The sequence below is a fragment of the Fundulus heteroclitus genome, chromosome 1 (assembly GCF_011125445.2).
Source record: "Fundulus heteroclitus isolate FHET01 chromosome 1, MU-UCD_Fhet_4.1, whole genome shotgun sequence".
Taxonomy (NCBI): Eukaryota; Metazoa; Chordata; class Actinopteri; order Cyprinodontiformes; family Fundulidae; genus Fundulus; species Fundulus heteroclitus.
Window position 1 is genome coordinate 31,942,000 of NC_046361.1, and position 8,598 is coordinate 31,950,597.

Here is an 8,598-nt window from a genome sequence, read left to right on the forward strand (position 1 = left end):
TCAAATAGTTCAGAGTCTAGTGTTATGTCATCTTGACTATTGCTCTACAGTGCTGCCAGGGGTGAACTCAAAAAGCTCCAGGTTGTTCAGAACAAGGCAACACGGTTAGTACTGGGCTGCCACATTAGATCTAATGTCAACCAGATGCATGCCCGCCTTTCCTGGCTTACAGCTGAGAACAAGTTGCTTTTTAATACACTTATCCGGTTTAAGTCAGTCATGAGCAGTAATGTTCCACCTTTTATACATTCACAAATAGTTTTTAATAATTCTGTTTATGATCACAACACTAGAGGTTTTAAGCATTTCTATTGATTTATCATTCCTAACCATCATTTCTGTAATGACATGGATCACAATACTCATCTGTTATTTGCACCTCAAAACTGTATTTGGTGATGAAATACATTTTTTTTATTTAAGTTTTGTTTCAGCTTCGAAAAACCAAAAATGTCAGCAGTCTATAAAACCTGGCTTCTAGCTATATATATATATATATATATATATATATATATATATATAGATAGATAGATAGATAGATAGATAGATAGATAGATAGATAGATAGATAGATAGATAGATAGATCTCACACATCAGCTCACTGGATGATGTGTGAAATGAGCATCAAAAAAGGAAGAAAAAGGATATCAGTCATTTTTAACATGATAGGGTGGCTGGTTTCCAAACACAGGGCTCAGGATGTAGCATGAACGACATAAAAGCATGGATACATCCTGCCTTTTATCAACAGTGGTGTTGCTGCAGTATGATGGGGATATTTTCTTGGCCCCGTTTGGGCACCTTAGTACCAGTTGAGCGATGTTTAAACTCAACATCCTCTCTGCGTGTTGTTGCTGCGTGTTGTTTAAGACCGAAGTCTACTCATCTTCTGATGGCTATGTCCAGCAGGATGAGGCAACAAGTTGTGGTTTGTATGAATTACTACATTATTGTCACAGATATGCGTATGTAAGGAAATTGAAGAATTTGTTTGGAAGTGGCAGAAGGCCCTTTATGTTTCCGAAAAATTCAGAACAAAAACTGTAGAATACAAAATATCAAAGGGCAGATCATGTTAAACTGGTTTCTTAAACATTGTATTATGTTAATATCATGCATATTTTTCTCATGTTGTGTAAACTGGCTGCTGTATATCCTGATTCACTTTAATATTTCTTTTTGTTTTACTTACCTTAATGTGCTACATTATTAATACCTGCAATACCTAATCAGGTTTTATTTTTCCTTTTATTTTGGCCTTTCTGATAAATTAATTCTTTGTTGCTTTAGAACTAACTTTAAAATTAGATTTGCCTGTTTTTCATGAGCAGCTGACCAGCTAATGCGTCTTGGAGTCAACAAAAATGTGCAACCATTAAGATAAGCCAATACTGCTGATAAAAGTTTCCTGGTAGCCTCTTTTAATAACATATCATGAACTGATCAGCAGCTATTTAATTAACGTATTAGAAAAAAAAAATGGTTGTTTTGGCAAGTTTATAGTTTTAGTTGTTTTGCTTCCTTCCAATAATGTAATGATTGTTTTGTTTTTTATACCTAAGTAGTTTGTGGTTTGGATTATTTATTGTTTTGTCTGTAAGACGTGAAGCATGTTGAGTCATGTTCAAACATGCTTTCATATCAACACTTACCGTAAAAAGAAAGGCGCCATGTAAACACTTGAACCTGTGAATGAGTCGGTTGCATTGGACTCTGTGACTGTTAGATAAAAAAAAGTTTGCTTTGGAAAACAACTCGACAGCCTGATCTTTAGAAATAATAATGATAGTTGTTAACGTGGCAGTTTGCCCTAGATTTTCTTGCAGGATTCACAGTTTTGACTCAGTGAACGGAAACCGAGCTCTGGGAAGCTTTAATTATTGTTTTGACAGTAAGCCAAAAAGGGCCAGCAGCCAGTTATGTATGTGTTTCTGTAACTGAGTGACTCCAGCCAGCGCCTGTCGTCAATTGTTTTGCTCCTCCACCTGTCACCGAACACACCACTCCTAATGAACCATTTATTTAAATCAGGGGTTCAAACAGGGAGTCGTCTAAAGAGAAAAGGATACTGCCCCTTTGAGGGTGCAAAAACAAAAGTAACAGACCCAAAACTGTTTTATAGTCTAGCGTCAAAAGCCGTATGCCATTAAAAAAATCTTTTACATTGTAATTATGGGCACATCTTTAGTCGAGATTAATTAGAGGGGAAAACATGAAGATAAATGAAATAACAAAAAATCACATTCAGTTGTTGCTCATCGTCAGGCTTTTCTGCCAGCTTGAATCTTATGAGACGATGAATTTCATGATAAAAAACAACATTAATGGTTCAATTCAATTAAAAAAATACTTTATTTATCCCAAAGGGAAATTAAATAAACAGCTGAACGATCTGCACCCATAAATTTCCAGTTGGACTGGGATGCAGACTCTTTGTAGTAGTGAGCGGATCTGTATTTGCTTCGCTCGAAGGAAAGATGAATTATCACCGTGAAAAACAACTTCATAATCATCAAATCTGCTTTGCACTGATGGAATGAGAAAAGCGTCGCCGTGTGGATTCCTGCGGAGGTAATGATTGCCATCTGCCCTGCTCCTTTGACTGACAGGCAGCCACTTCTCATCAGTGACTGTTGAAAGGTGCTTGTTTCCTTTAACCAGTCACCCAGTGCCTTGCAAAAAGTATTCAACTCCCCTCGGCATTATTTATGTTTCTGTTGCCTCACAACCTGGAATTAAAATGGATTGAACTGAATTTGCTGTATTTCTTCACAAAACGTGCCTAAAACTTTAAAGATGCATCATGTAATTATTGTGAAGCAAACATCAAAATAACAAAAAACCGCAGAGTGGATAATTGTTCACCCCCTAAAGTTAGTGAAGCCACTTTTCGCAGCAATTAAAGCAGTAAGTTGCTGTGGATTAATCTCCATGAGCTCGCCACATCTGGCCGCTGCTTTCTCAATGCAAAGCAGCTCCTGGTCCTTCATATTGGATGGTTTTTGCTTGTGAACAGCAATCTTCAAGTCTAACTACAGATTCTCAATTGGATTGTGGTCTGGACTTTAACTAGGCCATTTGTATTGTTTCATCGCTATCACGAGAAATTTCTTATCGCAACAAGAATTTAATTCAATTCAATTCAATTTTATTTATATAGCGCCAATTCATGAAAACATGTCATCTCAAGGCACTTTTCAAAGTCAAAATCAATCAGATTATACAGATTGGTCAAAAATGTCCTATATAAGGGAACCAGTTGATTGCATCAAAGTCCCGACAAGCAGCATTCACTCCTGGAGAACCGTAGAGCTATAGGGAGAGTCGTCTGCATTGTCCAAAGCTTTGCAGCAATCCCTCATACTGAGCAAGCATGAAGCGACAGTGGAAAGAAAAACTCCCCATTAACGGGAAGGAAAATCTCCAGCAGAACCAGGCTCAGTGTGAACGGTCATCTGCCTCGACCGACTGGGGGTTAGAGAAGACAGAGCAGAGACACAACAAGAGAGACAAAAAGCACAGAAGCACACATTGATCCAGTAATCTGTTCTACATTATATGGTAGTAGCAGGTGATCTGTCTTCTCTGGATGATGTGACATCATCCAGACCAGGTGTACCTACTATGAAGAAAAAAGAGAGAGAGCAAAAAGTTAAAAGCTGAAATGACAACAGTCATTTCAGTGCAATGCAATGCAAAACTAGAGAACAGTAGAAATCAGTAGAGTGAGAAATATAGACCCTGATGTCCTCCAGCAGCCTAGGCCTATCACAGCACAACTATAGAGATTGCTCAGGGTAACATGAACCACTCTAACTATAAGCTTTGTCAAAAAGGAAAGTTTTAAGTCTAGTCTTAAAAGTAGACAGGGTGTCTGCCTCACGGACCAAAACTGGGAGTTGGTTCCACAGGAGAGGAGCCTGATAGCTAAAGGATCTGCCTCCCATTCTACTTTTAGAGACTCTAGGAACCACCAGCAGACCTGCAGTCTGAGAGCGAAGTGCTCTGTTAGGAACATACGGGGTAATCAGAGCTCTGATATATGATGGAGCTTGATTATTAAGGGTTTTATACGTTAGAAGAAGAATTTTAAATTCTATTCTTGATTTAACAGGAAGCCAATGAAGGGAAGCTAAATGAAGGGAAGCTAAAACAATATGATCCATCTTGTTGATTTCCATCAGAACTCTTTTTAAGTTAACTTGACATGATAAATTCCTACTAGTGGTGCCTGAAAACCCCCAAAATAGCCAGTATTGCTAGGATTATTATTTTTGCTATTTTCTTCTCTGTTGGTTTCATAAAAACATCAACGAATGTCAATAAATTTAAAAATACAATGAAATGCGGATGCTTTGTGCAGTTTGGTGATTAAAATCATCACACTTCTTTATGTAACTACTGTCCTGATATTTCAAATTTTCATATTTAAAATTTTGTTTAATTGTGTTACACTGTTAAATGGTTTTAAGGACAGTATTTGTGTTTATTGAGCTGACTGACGTGTAATCACAGCCACATAGTTACCTAAAAATATTATGCAAGAAGCTGTAAATATCATATCATTTATCATAATTTTTATCGCTATCAAAATAGTACCACAGTATATTGTGATAAAATTTAAGTCCATATCACCCACCCCTATCCAATATACTTAAATGTTTCCCCCTTAAACCACCGACTGTTGTTTTGTCAGTGTTCTTCGGGTCATTGTCCTGCTGGAAGGTGAGCATCTGCCCCAGTCCCAGACATTTGACCAGAGCACTTTTCTCCATATGTTTAGGGAGTCACCCACGTGCCTTTTGGCAAAATTAGAGTGTGCCTTCTTATTTTTAACTCTAAGTAATGACTGTTGTACGGTCTCTGTTTGCACTGTATGTTTCCTTGTAATGGCACCAAACACAAGTTCCAGTATCTGTCTTCTCGGTCAGTATAGATTAGGGATTTATCTCTGATTATCTCTTTTCCTCCAGTCCAAACCTGGTTTCCCTCAAATCCACTGGAACTTTTTTTGTTTTCTATTCGGGCATAAATGATCTTCTAATCTGACATTTCTGTACAATGTCTTGCAAAAAATACTCATCCCTTGAACTTTTTGCATTTTGTCACATTATTACTACAAACCTGAATTTTTCAGTATCTAATGTGGTAGACCGTCTTTAAGTAGTGCATGGCTGTGAGAGGAAAATGACACATGGTTTTGAATAAAAATAAAAATGCGTAAGGTGTGGGGTTAATTTGTAATTAGCTCCTCAGGTGTTCCTTTAAACAACCTTTAACTGCAATTTCAGCTAAAAGTATTTCCTGGTGTGTCTCTATCAAGTAGGATAACAAAACAAATTTTCATGTCCCGCTACATATTCTAAACTGATTCTGAAACAACAGGTTTTCTTCTAAAATTACCCTCGATTTATTTAAATCCATCTTCCAATCAAACCTCACCGGCTTCGTTTTGCTCCAGTGTTTCCATTTAGGTGTTCTTTAAATGTTCCTTAAAGAGCATTTGAAGCCTCCAGAGAACAACTGGGTTTAAACTGAGAGTAAAACGCCCTCAGATGCACTGTGTCTACCTTTTAGAGGGAACTGGTTGTACTGCATTTTACCGAGGGGTATTTGGGGGCTAAATACAAATGTAAGGTCTAGGGTTGAATTCTAAAACATGTTTCTTTCACTTCACAACTATATTTTGTTTGAATAAATCACATCCAATCCTAATAAAACACACAAAGTGGGTGAAACGTTCAAATGGTACAAACCCTTTTTTAAGGGTACATAAATCCTGTTTTTATTTTAACCTGAGTTCATACAGTTTGATCACAAACACTGACTCCTGTTTTTGTTCTTTAAGTCTATAATCTTTTTTTGCTGTGTTTTATTTTTATTTTCAAGACATAATGTTTGAGTTTTCTGGAAAGAGGCATGATGTCGTCCTCAGCTTTACTCGAATGTTTCCTTTTTAATGTCTGCCTATTTTACCCAGCTGACTGAGAAACACCATTATTATTATTATTAGACCCACTCTTGTTTTATCTTATTGAAGAAGCTTTACATAGTTTAAACTGGCAGAAGCTTTGCTTGGGACATTTCCTTCATCTCAGCCAGCTGTAAAAGCTCAATAAGGTCTGCAAACGCTCTCTTTGAACTCCATTCTCATTGTTAGACCTGTGCAGGTATTTGCTTTTTGAAAACCAAAGTAAAAAGTGAATCCATCCTTTTTTGTGTGTGTACTTGGTTTAGAGAAGCATGTACTATCAGTTACAACAATGCTGTTTGATTATTTTAAGATGTGTTTCAAATCAAAAGTGAAACAACCGACTGAGTGAACATCTCCCAGAGCTGTGATTCTGTATTATTTTTATCAATGAGAATGCTATACAGCATTCTCACTTATTGTTTTCCTGTTTTTTCTTTATTATTATTATTCCGTACGTTTTTGTGCTTCTAACTACTCCCGCATACTTCAACCGATTTCAACAATTTTCGTACCAAAATGTTCGGCTCGTTCTCGACATTACTGCTATATCTCATGGTTATTATAACATTTATACTTTTTAAAATTGTGTACTTTTTGTGCGTTTTTTGCTCCCACTGAAATAAATGCAAATTCCTTCAAATTCTTCAAATTTTTCATATTCCTTCAAATTCTTCTTATTATTCAAATTGTTCAAATGGTTAAAATTCTTCAAATGTTTCAAATTCTTCAAATTCCTTCAAATTCTTCTGATACAACTGATACTACTCCTACTACTACTGATACTACTACCGCTGCTGATACTACTACTACTACTACTACTATTACTACTACTGATAATACAACTGATACTACTCCTACTACTACTGATACTACTCCTACTACTAATACTACTACTACCGCTGCTGATAGTACTACTACTACTACTACTGCTACTACTACTACTACTACTACAAATTCCTTCAAATTCATCAAATTCCTTCAAATTCTTTAAAAACTGATACTACTACTACTGATACTACTAGTACTACAAATTACTTCAAATTGTTACAATTTTTCAAATTCTTCAGTGTTTTTCAGCTATTTCTTCTCTTCTGCATGGATCTTCTGCATCTTCTCAAATAATTCTGCAGATTGGCATTTTCACTCGCTGTAACGCAGGAACAGCTTTTTCTAGTTTTATTAAATTTTTTTGTTGCTAGAGGTTGTATATAAAGCACGTTTGGAATTAGCCAGCAACAGCAAAGCTCGGGTAAACACATTGCTCTTTATTTTAGCAACAATACCACAATGAAATTGTCATCACCTTCTTGTTGATCGATTTTTTTTTTTTTAATCAGAACAGCAACAGTCTGGCACAACCATCTTAAGGCTTTTTGATTCCAGCTTTATCTCTGAGGTAACAGCCCCACCCAGGTCTGGCCCACAACAAGCTCCTTTACGGTACACTTTATGGTTCTCACATGTTCTCGACTCAAACGGTTAGCACCATGACTGAAGCCGGACAGGCTTTGGGAAACTGCCGCAGGGTTTGCAAAAACGAAACAAAAAAAATAAATAAAACAGTCTCTGCAGGCTGCAGATCTGTTTCAGCGTCAACTGAGATCTTCCCAGAGAACCGTCATAACTCAGTGACACGGCTTCGGATGAATGCCCCGCTTCCCCCCTGCACAGTCCCACCGCCTTTATACATGCTGGTCTGTGAGCTCACATACGGACAGAAAACCCCGGAACACAAGATTCAGAAATATCCATTTTCTGTCTACACTATAGAAAAACAACCTTGGTAAGATTTAGATTTCAGGTCAGAAAACTCTTGGGTGTTGCCGTCAGAAAAACGTAGTGTTTTTAAAATTTTGGCTTGAAAAGGTCCAGATTGTGCTGAGAAGGTAAAGTGGAGATAATCAGCGTCAGTTCGGTGTCTACAGCTGATTGTGCTTCCAGCGTCTGAGGAGCAGAACGCCGAAGAAAACAAAAACAAAGACTTCAATAAAAGATCGTGTCACATTGACAAAGCTTCAGGAAATGTGACGAAGCAACAAACCGTCTATCTGTACATCCATCCATCCATCTGTCCGTCCATCCATCTGTCCATCCATCCGTCCATCCATCCATCCATCCATCTGTACATTCATTCATCCATCCGTCCATCTGTACATCCATCCATCTGTACATCCATCCATCCATCCGTCCATCTATCTATTCATCCGTCCATCCATCCGTCCCTCTGTACATCCATCCATCTGTCCGTCCATCCATCCATCCATCCATCTATCCGTCCATCTATCCATCCATCCATCTGTACATCCATCCATCTGTTCGTCCATCCATCCATCCATCCATCCATCTGTACATCCATCCATCCATCCATCCATCCGTCCATCCATCCATCCACCTGTCCCTCCATCAATCCATCCATCCATCCTGCCATCTGTACATCCATCCATCCATCCATCTGTACATCCATCCATCCATCCATCCATCCATCTATCCGTCCATCTATCCATCCATCCATCTGTACATCCATCCATCTGTTCGTCCATCCATTCATCCATCCATCCATCCATCCATCCATCCATCCATCCATCCATCTGTACATCCATCCGTCCATCCATCCATCCACCTGT